We start from the raw sequence: 14,856 nt of genomic DNA, 5'->3' as shown, positions 1-14,856 counted from the left end.
GCTATTCACTAAACATTAACTACGCTAGCATCAGAATCTGAGCCTGCAAGTACCAGTCAGAGTAACAGCCGAAGCAGTTTCTTAACATTGCTGGGGTGCATACATGTTCAAGGGTGGGAGGGAGACAAAGTATTCTTTTTAATATGGAAGCACTTCACCCTGAAAATTGTAACTATGACAAGCTTACACAGTCCTCAGTTTTCTACCTCAGAGCAGAACAGCATCCCCAACATTTGTGATCATATTCTGTCAGCTGCTCTGCTAACAGTAGAAATTTTTACTTGTATATGGATAGCAAGTTCTCCAAGAAGAAGCATTTCTAAGATCAGCGTTCCACGATATTAGGAATATTTCTGTGCTCGTGTTACACACGCTACAGATTAGAAATAAATGGGTTTGTAATCTCCAAATGAGCTCCATGGAGCAAATAACTGATTCATCAGATATTAGTGAAAGCAAATGTAAAAGCCAAGAATTATGTCTCTGTGTTGACAAACTGTAAACTGCTCAGAACTTTTATGTTAACAAGGCATTTTGTAGCGATCTGTCAGATTTCTCCCTTTATGTGTGAAACACACATGCAAAAGAGAATTACAAACTTCAGAGTTCTTTAACCTTTACAAACCAACGCAGTAATTACATTGCAAGATATTTGACAGCCCAGGGTAATATGAGAAGCGAATTCCTTCCCCGCCCCCCACTTCCTTTTAATAGCTCTCAATTTTTCTACAATTTAAAGACTGCCTGAGCAATAGACTTTCATAGCCATGAATCCCACTAAAGATACATAGGGAGATAAAATCACTATTCCAATACACAGAATATTTAAGGCTCCTCCAAAGAAAATATTTCTCAACACATAAAGACAGTATTAAATTTTAAGAGGGAGGCTATCAACAAAATGAAGGCAGAGAAAAGTAAACATAAGTTAACTTGACAAGCTCATACGGATAAGGCACAGATAAATGTTATCTCTGGGTTACATGCCTCATACAGGCAGTCCTCAACTTATGAATGAGTTGTGTACAGAAAGTTCACTTCTAAGTCAGTTGTTTGCAATTCCAAACTCATTTTCTCAGAGAAATGATGTTATAAATAAGGCTTGATTTTGTAGAAAGGCAAACAAGATCTAGTAAGCCCACGCTGCTGCTGCTGCTAAGTCGCATCAGTTGTGTCCGACTCTGTGCGACCCCATAGATGGCAGCCCACCAGGCTCCCCTGTCCCTGGGATTCTCCAGGCAAGAACACTGGAGTGGGTTGCCATTTCCTTCTCCAATGTATTAAAGTGAAAAGTGAAAGGGAAGTCACTCAGTTGTGTCCAACTCTTCGCGACCCCATGGACTGCAGCCCACCAGGCTCCTCCGTCCATGGGACTTTCCAGGCAAGAGTACTGGAGTGGGGTGCCATCTCCTTCTCCGAGTAAGCCCATACGGTAGACAAATTCTAGTATGGACAGTTCTCAAGCAAGTTGACTCTATGCTTCAATTGGATACCTTCACGAGCAGGATATCATCCTCTGCCCCCATCCTAGCCACACCCTGTGATGATATCCTGCTCGTGAAGGTATCCAATTGAAGCAGAGGCTGGTTTGTGTTCAACAAACCAGCTTCCCTGGCATATAGTTTGACATTTCCCAGTTTTAGTTGCAGTTAGGTATGTCCATGGTACTAAATCCTGACCCAGGGAATGTGAAAGAGAACCACATGTCCACTAACAAACCTCCAGTGAGAAGAGTCACACTCTCTTTTCCTCCTGGCTATTGGCCAAATAGCTGCAGAAGATGGTTAAGGTCTCCCATTGACCCTAGGGAACAGCTGAGCCACGAGATGGAAGGACTCAGGGTCTGAGAATTACCACCATGCGTGTATCTCTACCACAGCCTGTGGAATCCCCCAAGTTAACTATACATGCATGTGTGTTCAGTTGCTTCAGCCATATGCAACTCTTTGAGACCCCAAGGACTGTAGCCCACCAGGCTTCTCTGTCCATGGGATTCTCCAGGCAAGAATACTAGGGTGGGTTTCCATTTCCCCTCCTGCAGGGGATCTTCCCAACCCAGGGATCGAACCCCCATCCCCTGCATTGCACGTGGATTCTTTACCACTGAGCCACCAGGGGAGCCCCAAATTAACTATAAAATGACTGAGAAAGAAACTCCTATTGTGTTCCTCCTTGAGGCCTGGGGTTGTATCTTACCGCAACAGCCTTGCCCTCTGCATCATCACCTTTTTGTTGCATCTCAGGAAAAGTCCTTTACGTTTGCCTACCCTGAATAATCCACTGAGTTGGTCTGCCTGCAAACAAAACGCCCCACCCTGCTGAGATTTATATTGCTTCTAGTTTTACTTCTTCCTTCACTGTGGTCTATATATTTACACTAGAAGGTCTTCTCTTTTTAATTTACTTGGGGAACTGGATAAGCAAACTTGGTAAATCATTAACCTTACGTTGAGTGTCCTGCTAAGCCAACAGGGCTCTGAGTATCTCAGGGCCTCACCTACAGGGTCAAGTGCAGGATTTTGGTCTTTCATTTTTCTCTTTGCTGAGAAGGCTTTTCCCTATTATTTCCAGATTTTACAAGTGGATTAGGGTTGCAGAAGCGTATGCGCTGGATGGGAAAACGAGGATTATATAATTTTTAGACAAAATTCACAGAAGTGGCATCACTCAAATTTTGTTAAAAGCAGCTTGTTCACTTCATCCTCTTATTCATTCCTTCAGTTTACTTTTAATGGGAAAGGGGGGGAAAAAGACTAAAGAAGGAAAGATGAGAGTGAAAAAGGGAAAGAATTTTAACTACCCTCCACCTCTTGCTCTGTAAATATCCTCCATATTTCATTATTGAGTTGTTATAAGGTACAGTAAAACTCTAATATAAATTTAAACAGATTTGGTCTAATCCTAAAAATTGGCTTTCTAGCTTTACTCCTTCCAGCAGCAATTTTCTGGCCCATTCCACGCTCATTTCTTTGTTGTGTCTCTGAAAGGCCCATGAGGTTAAACGGTCATGCACTTCCCACGTGGCATCTTAAGAAATAATGAATTAACCTGTATGATATGTGTGCACCACCTCATTGACAGGGGATGTCTTGATGGGTTTCCCCATCCTATGGAACTCCACTGGGGATTACAGAGCAAGGGTCTCGCTTGCCTTCGCCTTGCAACTTTTTTGAGAACAAGTTCAAAATGGTTCCCCGCACTCAGCATGCGACTTCCACTTCGGCTGCCAAAAGAAAATGAGACACCCACTGCAGTAAAGGCACTCTGAGAAGGGAGGAAAACGGGCTGGCATCTATGGGACTGTAGAAAGACCCACTGCACAAAGTATTTTTCTATAAAATCTTTACATAGAACCACTGACTACAATTACAATTTTGAAATAAGTTCCCTATGAAAAAGTCCTGAAGTCAGTGCAGGAGTTAAAAAGGACATAAAAGACTCTTTATCCTGCCAGTTTGAACATATGTGCCCCCACAGCAGGCCCATAAAGGGGACCCAGTAGTCACTTACCAGAGTGTTCTGCCATTGCCAAAAGATGGCATTTCTTTTTACATTCTCCAAAAAACATCTATTCATATTATTCAACACACTGCCATTTAAGTCATGTTTTGAATCCACCGTGGGCAAACTCACATTCCATGGAGAGTTCTCATTGTTAAAAACATATGTGAAAGTCAAGTTTACATGCTGCGGGAACTTCTCTGGTGGCCCAGTGGCTAAGAATCTGCAGTCCCGAGGCAGGGGACACAGGTCTCATCCCTGGACAGGGAACTAGATCCCACATGTCACAACGAAAGATTACAAGTGCTGCAACTAAGAGCCAGCACAGCCAAATAAATATTAAAAAAAAAAATTCTGACACCCCCATCCTTCCCAACCCAGGCCTCAGATGTATAAGCTCTCATTACCTATTTCTAACTCCTAGCCTACGACCTCCATCGTTCCCAACTCCAGCCACTCTGGATATCCTGTCACCAACTGCATGCATATGTCATGTTACGGAGTCACTTCCTTTAACAAGAACTTGCAGTTCTGCGTCAACTGCCCTAACAACTTCAAACTCTTCCGCAATCTTAAGGATCCTCTGCTCTGTCTTTCCCAAAGCTTCTCAGTGCTCTTTCACACGGATCTCCAGCAAAAGCACACACGTCACTCAGCCGCACAGGTCACCAGTATTCCCCTCTTGTGCCTTTGCCCCCGCTGTCCCTGCAACTAGAACAACTTCCCAGCATGCACCATCCGTCACGTCTACCCCTCCTCTCAAGGTGCACATCAAGTTTTCCTTCTCTAATGAAGCTCTTGCTGGCCACTCAAATCCCAAGTCAACTCTCGTTCCCCTCAACACAGACTCAGCCCAGAGCTGGCCACCTCCATCCCAAGTTGTCAGCGAGATACTGTCATGTGTGACTCTCTACTTGCTTCCTATGGGTTGGTTTTGCACCTTCAACTAAATTTCCATAAAGATAATTTTAGACATATAGGGCCACCTGATGGAAAGGGCCGACTCACTGGAAAAGACTCTGATACTAGGAAAGATGGAGGCAGGAGCAAAAGGGGGTGACAGAGGAGCAGATGATTGGATGGCATCACTGACTCAATGGACATGAATTTGAGCACACTCTGGGAGATAGTGAAGGAGAAGGAAGCTGGGGTGCTGCAGTTCATGGGGTTGCATAGATTCAGACATGACTTAGCAACTGAAAAACAACAGCAAGATACACAGAGAGCTGCCGAAACGGGAGTGTTCCCCTGTACCCATCACCCAGCTTCTCTTTAAGTCAACATCTCACATAACCACAGAACAATGATCAAGACCAAAACATGAACCTTGGTCTATAACCCCACAGACAGAGGAGCCTGGTGGACTACAGTCCACGGGCCTGCAGAAAGACCCAACTGGGCAACGGAGCACACACAGTTCCGCTAACTAAACTACAGAATCCATTAAGATGCTACCAGTTTTCCACCAACACCTTTTCCCTGTTTCAGGATCCAGTCTCAGGTTTCCCCTTACATTGAGTTGCTGTGGCTCTCTTCCAATCTGTGGCCATTCCTCAGTCCTTCCAGATCTTTAAAGAATCCTGGCACTTTTGAAAAGTAGGTGTTTGATACATCAATTGAGTCATTCATTCATTCATTAAACAAATTATGTTTAGGCCCTTGGCTTAGGTGCTAGCGGGACAGCAAATAAAACAGTTCCTTTTTTCAAGATGTTTATAGCTTAGTTAACAGAAATTCATGTGACTGTCTATACATCTCTGATAAAAGTATTTGGAGAATGCAAGTATCACCCACTTCTCAAAAGGTCACTTCATGATACTTCCTTTTTACGAAAGGCCTACATTAGCACCTACTTTTGCTGATGGAAAGAAATCCGAAGAGGATTTTGGCTTTCACAGAAACAGGTGAAAAGTAAACACAGTTCCAACACTGGTGTTGCAGCAGCGGTTAACACCCCCAGCAAAACAGCGGCACTGCCAAGCTCCTTCCTGGGAACTACAGTCAGCACCTTAGCATCCCAGCCCCAGAGATCTGAACTGCATTTGCGAGCATCTGTGCTTTCCCTCCATTCATTTTGTGCGGCCGTTAGCGAGATGTGTCCTAAGGTAATAGCTTCTTCACTTTAAAGCCATTTCAGCTTACATAAGATTTTTCACAGGCACTCTCTACTTTCGGATAGTGGGGGAAGCCTGTATAGCGATGGGTCAAATGCTAAGACTGTAAATTTTACCTGGAGAAGAAAATGTAGGGTGACAGGTAGGCAGGAAAGACTTAAGAAAAACAGTGTTTTGTCCTCCCTTTTACTCCACTGCTCACTCTATAAAAAAGTAGGTATATGCAATAAATAGAGACAAATACCATCACACAGTTACTAGATACACTCTGCCTCTGCATCTTCTAAACTAATTCCTAAAATCAAACCTCAAGGACACACTGTTTAGGAAGATCTAATGTAGTAAACATAGACTCTTTATACAGTGACTCTGTGCTTTACTAAAAAAATTGCAAACAGTTAAGGTAAAAAAAAAAATTTGAGAAGCCATTTGTCTTAATCCAGTTTTCAAATCCAATTTCATAGTTTTTACTCCTTCACAGGGAATAATGAAGAGCAAATAAGAAGCATCATCAATCAAAGACGGTCTCCCTAAGTTTCTTTACTTAATTCAATTTTCTTGTACTGCTCCGACTGTATTTTCCAAACAAAGCTGTTCTTTTCTATATGTGATAGTTCAGTCCTGCAAACATTCTCAGGAATAATAAACAAACATCCTGGACACATTTTCTGCCACAAATTGCATTCTACAACATTCTTTATCCAAAGCACTTTGAATTCCAAGCAACCAGACATGTTTGTATTGCAAGACCTGCACACAATAGGGAATGCCTATTTTTAGACCCTTATTGACACTTAAATCTGTTAATATTTAACTCCTACTATTGTTCTGAAGGATGAATAAGCAAACTCTCCTGCACACACAATGTTGTATCCAGCACTTTAATTTTAATAGTAACGGCTGCTAAAAGGAATTCTACTTTCACTATTTGGTATCATCCTTTCTAATTAACATCAATGTGTCTTTTCCACGAGAGGGTGTATAGAGCAGATGCACCTATGTGCCGTGTCTGTGCATATCCACACAAATGCACACATGTACATGAGTGCAATATACAAATACACTCATATGCATACAGACTGGTCCCTATGGTAATATTCACTTATAAATAGAGCTTGTTCCACACCCCCAACTTGCATGGGAATATACACAAACAGCATCTAATCCAGTTGATTTCCTTTCATTAACTTTTGTAGCAGATTAAGATAAAATGCTTTAAAAGAGCCAAGTAGACACTTCATGGAGTCTGTGATTAAGAGACACAGAAGCTAATGAGACAGATGGGCTGCTGCATAAAGGGAATTTCAGCATGCCAGCCCACACTGTGGATAAATTTACTGTGCTTCACCTTTTCTGTGGCAAAGTCTTCATCACTTAGCACCCTACTTATTTAACTCTTGTCCCTCTCACAGACCCCCCTCCTAGTTCTGCCCAAACCTCCTAAAATGAGGATTATTAAATAAAATAAGACATTCTTTTTTTTTTTTAGTCTGTTATTCAAAGTTTACTCAGAAGCAATATTTACTATAAAATCATGTGGTTTCTAACTTAACAGAGAATGGACAACTCTGTTAACAGAGCTAGCTGGAAAATTTTTAGAAAAATACCATAAACATAGAATTTCTGGGCCAGAAAAATGAGGAGCCGAAAAAAAATTCACATATATTTTTAAATTATTCACAATAGATTTTTCCTCCAAGTGGTTGGTCCTCTAAGTTATTCTTGCACACACAGGGGATTACTCTCCCTATCAGCTTCTGCATAAGAATGCCGCATGTTTACAAAATAACATATGCAGAGGGCCTTACAACTCACCATACAGTTTTTAAGCATTCCCACACTTGATCACAGCATACCTGTTAGATATAATTATCTCTGTTTCATAGATTTAAAAAAAAAAAAATCTCAGATTTTTATGAGCTTCTAAATGAAACTGCATACTTTAAAATTTTCCCTATATATATATTTTAAAAGTTCTCTCTTCTCTGGTTAAATTAAAATGCCCTGGTTCCTTTAGTATCTGCTTCCTTTATTCCCTGGAATCTCCCTCTTGAGAGATCTGATGTCCTATGAACTGATGATCTGATTATTTCTACATTGACAATTCTTTCCTCTGGGCTTTAAAAAAATTGTTTTGTGCACATTGTTGAATGTTTTTCAATTTTATCAATTTTACTATGACTTCCATGATCTTATTCTAATATTTATCACGACGTTAACTTGTACTCCTAGAAAAATCTGAAGAAGTTGCCATTTTTATCCAACTGCATTCATCTACCAGGCCCATTTCTTGAATCTTCTTCCCAGTCACTGTTACTGCAAAGATCTTTGAATTAAATAGAAGGGCTGTCCTTTCTTTTTTTGGAGGGGGAGGGGGCTGTCCTTTCTGATCTGCAAGATCATTTTGCCTGAGCCATTTAAAAGGTGCTTTAATATAACAACTGTTCAGCATGGTACATTCTGGTGTCATAAACACTGCACCATGATATTATCCTATGCAGGGGGCAAAAGGAGGAGGTGGCTCTAAAAGACAGATCTATTTAAGTGCCAACACAGCCTAATAATTAGACCACTGGAAACAGAGAGAGAAAAATCACAAGATTATAGCCCAGTGGCCTAGCAGACAAGCCCCCTCTCCGGCGGGTGTAGGAGATTATTGAGTGTGGCCACCATTGAGCTTCTGGACCTGAAGTCTAGCCTTTCTAACCCACAGAGATAATCCACCTTCGGGGCATCCCATCCTCCCTTCCTGTTGCCCAACTCCACTTTCCAGGCTCTTTTAATTGGATTATTTTGGAATCTGCTATTTCCGTCTCCCTCCTTTCCCCAAACTGTCATGTAAGTGCTGCAGCTCGACTTACACAGCTGCCAAATTTCACTCCAGAGATGGCTGTATTTCAGTGGCAAGCGAAGTGCTCGTCCTGTGCCATCTGAATACCCGTTTAAGAGGTTCGGCATCTGGAGGGGGTTGCCTTGATGCAGGAAAGCAGTGATTTGTTTGGCTTTATTTTGTATCACCATCACCACACTGGAGGAGCAGATCATTCTTTAGCTCCACCTGAATATGAAGGAGGAAAAAAACCAGAAAACACTCAACACATACACAAGAAACGCACAGAGAGAACAGAAACGGTGACTGGGGCTTTTCACAGGTTCTTTTCTACAGGGACTTCAAAGCCTTAAAACATCAAGGATGTCAGCTGACGATCTTTTTCAGAAGTGGAAGAAGCCTCAGAGAGTAGCCCACTCACGAAACAAATATTTCATAGAAAACTTGGAGGCAAAGCGAGTACTTTGTTCAAAGCTCCCCTGATCCCCAGACCCAGGGCGTTCCACTTGAACTTGAGTTCAGCCATAGATGCACTCAGAAGCTCACATCTCTGCCAGGGGAGCCAAACACACCCCCAGCTTATAAAGCATTTGATATCAGCACTCAGTTGCTCGTTTTGTTTGGTTATATTTATTTATTTTAGCTACTCAAGAAAACTCTCTACCAGGAAAAAAAAAACAGAATGTGAAATAGGAGGGAGAAATAACAGAGTAGAATTAGCAGTAGCAGATGCTTTAACCAGGCGCCAGGACAGAAAATGTTCTAAAAGTTTATACGCATATAATCCTCACAGTGACCTGTTGTCTTCACTTTAAAGAAAAGAAAAATGAGAAAGAAGAAAGAGTATTCCCAAAGAGAAAACAGGAGGCAGAGTAAATTGCCAAGTCCTAGAAAAAACCTTCCTAAATTTTATTCAGACAGTAAAAATCTAAAAAAATATCACTGATGTAGTTCTCATTTAATCTAAAGAGATAATCATAATCCTTGATACCGCTTGGCCTCTAGAGGCATGAGTCTTCCGTTTCTTGCTAACTCAAGCAAGTACATTATTCCAAAGAATGTCTGTATATCGCATATTTCTAAATCTCCTAATGATAATGGTTCTTTTAACAATCAATGAACAATCAATGACTCAATATTTGACCCTTGGTGAAATGAAGCACTAATGAGTTTTGAGGGGGTCCTGAGTTAGCGGGGGAAGGGGTCTAAATGATTTTCATGTTCCCTTCCATCTCTAAGGGCTTCCCTTGTGGCTCAGCTGGTAAAGAATCCGCCTGCACTGAGGGAGACCTGGGTTCGATCCCCGGGATTGAGAAGATCCCCTGGATAAGGGAAAGGCTACCCACTCCAGTATCCTGGCCTGGAGAATTCCATAGACTGCACAGCCCATGGGGTCGCAAAGAGTCGGACACAACTGAATGACTTTCACTTTCAAATTTCACTTTCCACCTCTACATACTCTAACACCAAAGGCTATAGTAGGTAATAGTCTAGAATTTAGAAAACATATTTAAATGCTTCATCTCATTTGATAAACTCTAAAAGGAAAAAAGAGAGTAATTCAAAAAGTACCACTGAATACTGACACTTTGATATTTTTACGTTTAGTCATCACTCACACTTTGGATAGTACAGTTTGCCAACACTGAGAGCAGTGTTAGTGTATTAGAAGGAAAGAAATTTCTGCAGCATTCTACTTCAGCATCCCAACATGGAAAGCAAAAAAAAAAACAAAAAACAAAAATGGTAGGCTTTGGTATCAAACATTTTCTCATGGGTTTCACTGTCATATGACAAAATATTCTACCTCATTTCAGGAAAGGTAAAAAGACTTATGTGAATGCTTGCATACTGACACAGTAAATTATATTATTTATGAGACTCTTCAAAGAATAAAATGCTTTATACAGAAGTCTGGTAAATTACTTTAGATACTCGAATACACTTCAAAATAGTTTTGAAAAACTATGCCTACATAAAAAACACTACATACCCTGGAGTCTTTGTCTCTATGATTTTCATTTTGCCATGAAAAATATCATTGTCTCAAAGTAATTTTTTGTTTTTTAGTTGCTAAGCTGTGTCTAACTCTTTGAGACCCCTGGCTGGCTCCTCTGTCCATGAGATTTCCCAGGTAAGAATACTGGAGCAGGTTCCTTCTCCAGGGGATCTTCTCAACCCAGGGATCAAACTGGCATCTCCTGCACTGGCAGGGGGATTCTTTACCACTGAGCCATTAGGAAAGGCTGTCTCAAAATAATACCTTTCCCCAAACTGGCTATGAGTTATGGAGACTACCTTCAAATGGATGAAACTAGTATAGAGAAAGGAAGAACATATTTATTCTAAAAGATAATTTAGGAGAAGATCTCTATTTTAAAGATTTAATAAATATCCGTAGGGTTTTCTTAACCATGGAAATGGGCGTTGCAAATCCCAGTGTGTGTGTTGGGGGTCTGGGTGGGTTGGGTTAGGGAATGGGACGGACAACTAAACTAAATGAACTGGGCTTGTCAAAGAAAGGAATAGTATTTGAGTCAAATATATGGTAGAAGTTTGAGCACCAGAATAAGGTGACTAGGAAGGAAGAATACAGAGAAAAAGTGTCCCTCAATGACAGTAAATCCAAAGCCAAAAATGTAGCCTTTACCAAACCCATGTTGAAGGTCAAAGGAGATAAAATAAATCTCTGAGTGGATTTGTATTATTTAAGAGACCACTAAAAGCATCCAGGAATGGAGGGAGGAAGGTAAGAAGAACCACAATCCCACAAATAAGCTGAGGGGAAGGGTACCAAAAAATCAAAGAGGCCAAGAGGTGACAACTGGAGACTCTTTTGATCCAGAACTTTAACCTGTGTGAAGTTAACTAAAATTAATGGCTCTTGCCCACAGAAGGGAAAATTAATTATATCATTCGTCTCACTCTCTAAGGATGGTGGATAAGGTAAGAACAGCGAAGTAATTAGTCAAAGTTAGAGTAAGGTCAGTGTGTTCTGGGGATGATGCCACCTCAGTTCTTCCTTTGAGTGACAGTTGAAAAAAAGACAATACCACTCTCCACTGTGAGCCATCGACTCTTCTGTCTTCCATGTTTATAAAGTCATAGAGTAAAACGTGGAGAAGGCAATGGCAGCCCACTCCAGTACTCTTGCCTGGAAAATCCCATGGATGGAGGAGCCTAGTAGGCTGCAGTCCATGGGGTCACTAAGAGTCGGACACGACTGAGGGACTTCACTTTCACTTTTCACTTTCATGCGTTGGAGAAGGAAATGGCAACCCACTCCAGTGTTCTTGCCTGGAGAATCCCAGGGACGGGGGAGCCTGGTGGGCTGCCGTCTATGGGGTTGCAGAGTCGGACACGACTGAAGTGACTTAGCAGCAGCAGCAGCGTAAAACGTACCCATTTCACCCTTTGTTAAAATACAGATTATTGACAGTGTGTACTACTTCTAAAGCAATGACAAACCTAAACAGTGTGTTGAAAAGGAGAGACATTACTCTGCAGACAAAGATCCATATAATCAAGGCTATGGTGTTCCCAGTGGTCACTTACAATTGTAAGAGCTGGACTGTAAAGAAGGCAGAAACACATCAAAGAACTTGATGCCTTAGAACTGTGGTGCTGGAGAAGACTCCTGAAAGTCCCTTGGACAGCAAGGAGATCAATCAATTTTAAGGGAGATAAACTCTGAATATTCACTGGAAGGACTGATGCTGAAGCTTCAGTATTTTGGTCACCTGATATGAACAGATGACTCATTGGAAAAGTCCCTGATGCTGGGAAAGATTGAGGGCAGAAGGAGAAGAGGGCATCAGAGGATGAGATGGGTGGACGGCATCACTGATGCAATGAACATGAACTTGAAACTCCGGGAGATGGTGAGGGTCAGGGAGGCCTGGTGTGCTGCAGTCCATGGGATCACAAAGAATCGGACATGACTAGGTGACTAAACAACAACTATTTCTGTTACCTAAACGGAGAGACTTTTTTGCCAACCAAAGTCCATCTAGTCAAAGCTATGGTTTTTCCAGTATTCATGTATGGATGTGAGAGTTGGCCTATAAAGAAAGCTGAGTGCTGAAAAATTGATGCTTTTGAACTGTGGTGTTGGAAAAGACACTTGAGAGTCCCTTGGACTGCAAGGAGATCCAACCAGTCCATCCTAAAGGAAATCAGTCCTGAATATTCATTGGAAGGACTGATGCTAAAGCTTCAATATTTGGCCACTTGATGCAAAGAACTGACTCATCTGAAAAGACCCTGATGCTGGGAAAGATTGAAGGCAGGAGGAGAAGGGGACAACAGAGGATGAGATGGTTGGATGGCATCACCAACTCAATGGACATGAGTTTGAGTAAGCTCTGGGAGTTGGACAGGGAAGCCTGGTGTGCTGCAGTCTATGGGGTCACAAAGAGTCAGACACAACTGAACAACTGTAGTGAACTGAAACTGAGAGATGAATGGCTGCAAGATTTCTATGGACCCTGACAATTGCGCATCCAAGCCAAGTTTGACTCTTGTCTTCTCTCTGCATTTCCCAATCTGGTCCTGCCGTCACTAGTCACGGCCTCCTGCTGGCCCCTATCCTCTGGATCTTTTTGCCTCTGCCTTCCAGATCAACAGGTCTTTCTCCACTGGTTTCTCCAGTCTCTCATTTCAGATGCACTCTAAACCTTTTATTTTTTCAATTTTTTCATTTGCTTCAAAGTTAAACCCAAGACACAGTGACGTCATAAGAAATCCATTAAGAAACATTTTTCTAGGTTGAACACCTGTTGCCCCAGCAGAGTGTGCACCTGTTAATTACTTTCATTTTACAATCACTGCTGCCTCACCACTATACCAACATCACCTAAATGGTATGTGTGGTGTTCCCAATATTCTCAGTTATACCCTAACTTCACTAACTGCAAAAGTTTTCTGGCATAACCTGTCACTTGAATTCTTTGGCTACTTTTGAAGACGAAGTCCAAAGAACTCTTAAATGATTCTCCTTTGGAAGAAATTATTTCACTGGTATTAGCAACTAGCAACTGGTCCAAGCCTCTTTTTTGAATGGTCCAGATCATCTCCCCTCTTCACCCAAACCAGGTTCAGATGCCATCGACAGTATCTCCCTTAGAAATGTAAGCTCCATCAGGGCAGGCCCCACGCCCACATTCTTCCATTCCATATCTCCAGTGCTTAGAACTCTGCTAGTACCTGTGTGTGTGTGCATGCGTGTGCTCAGTCACTCAGTCATGTCCAACTCTTTGCAGCCCCATGGACTATAGCCCACTAAGTTCCTCTGCACATGGAGATTTCCAGGCAGGAACACTGGAGTCGGGTGCCATTTCCTCCCCCAGGGGATCTTCCCAACCCAGGGATGGAACCCGCTTCTCTTGCATCTCCTGCACTGGCAGGAGGGTTCTTTCCCACTAGCGCCACCACCCAGTAGCCCCCAAGAGGTATTTGAATGAATACATGAGGGATGAATGACTAAGTGAGACCAGGATTGAAAGACATCATCTCAAATTTCTTTCAATTCAAAACCTGTACTCTCGCTCTGCACTGGCAAAGTCTGAAGGCACCCCCAAAGGCCCTACGGGACTCTGTGAATTGAGTTTTCAACAATGATTTGGCCTGGCCTTGCAGTCTCACATGACTGCAAAAACGGTTTGGTTATGGAGGCAACCCCAGCTGCTGTGAAACATGGTTAAATATTCCCACTCTTCTGTCTCGCTAGAGAAATTCATCCATAAGCCCCTAATAATCAACATGTCTGCATTTCTGCACAGCAGCCAGCAAGGCACAGCAAGAGCATCCTTTCTTCCTCTCTGTCTGAGTCCCTGTTGCTTCTGTAATTGGGGAGGAATTGAATGCTATCCAAATACCAAACCTCCCATATGGCAGCTTTACCACGTCCTTGCTGCCGAGATGCATGGCCGTGCTACCTCCGCTCGCTGGAGTCTGGCAGAACACGATGCACTCCTTTCCCGACCTATATTTGCTGACACATTTGCTGTCCTCTATCCCTTTATGAACTTATTAATATTGCTGGGATAACATATGTATGTGCATAAATACAAGTTTCATTTTCTTAGGTGTCCTCATAATCATTTGGAGGAGAATAATTTATGGCCCACTAAAGAGGAGTTCTTAAGCTAAACGGTCTTAATTAGGAATTCAGATGTTCCTCTCTTTACTGAAAAATACAGAGCTGTGCAAATGAGACTGGAAACCTGGGCCAAAACAAATGTACATACACAGGACTTGCAGAGTCTCCGGTGAAAAGCATTAGCTTTCCTGAAGCCAGACCAGTCCCCTTGGGTTTGTCTCCTTAATGCCAAATCTCACTCTGCCTCTTTTTCCCTTCTACGTTTCAGCCTCGTGATGTGGCTCAGGGGCTGAGGGACTCGCACCTCCACA

General features: G+C 42.2%; 1 protein-coding gene across 11 annotated transcripts in view; it reads right to left on the bottom strand.

Moving 5' to 3' along the window:
• The window catches only part of ATXN1 (ataxin 1), a 414,527-nt gene that overhangs the window by 231,544 nt on the left and 168,127 nt on the right, over positions 1 to 14,856 (bottom strand). Inside the window, exon 5 of one of the 11 annotated variants that reach the window (XM_027525448.1) lies at positions 8,477 to 8,673. The exons of the other annotated variants lie outside the window; for them this stretch is intronic. The gene's annotated coding sequence lies outside the window, so the exon portion shown is untranslated. The remainder of the gene's footprint in view (positions 1 to 8,476; positions 8,674 to 14,856) is intronic. 11 annotated transcript variants of the gene reach the window in all.

Source organism: Bos indicus x Bos taurus, chromosome 23 (assembly GCF_003369695.1).
Source record: "Bos indicus x Bos taurus breed Angus x Brahman F1 hybrid chromosome 23, Bos_hybrid_MaternalHap_v2.0, whole genome shotgun sequence".
NCBI lineage: Eukaryota > Metazoa > Chordata > Mammalia > Artiodactyla > Bovidae > Bos > Bos indicus x Bos taurus.
The sequence above is the reverse complement of the archived record's forward strand: the minus strand, read 5'-3'. Positions and strand labels throughout refer to the sequence as shown.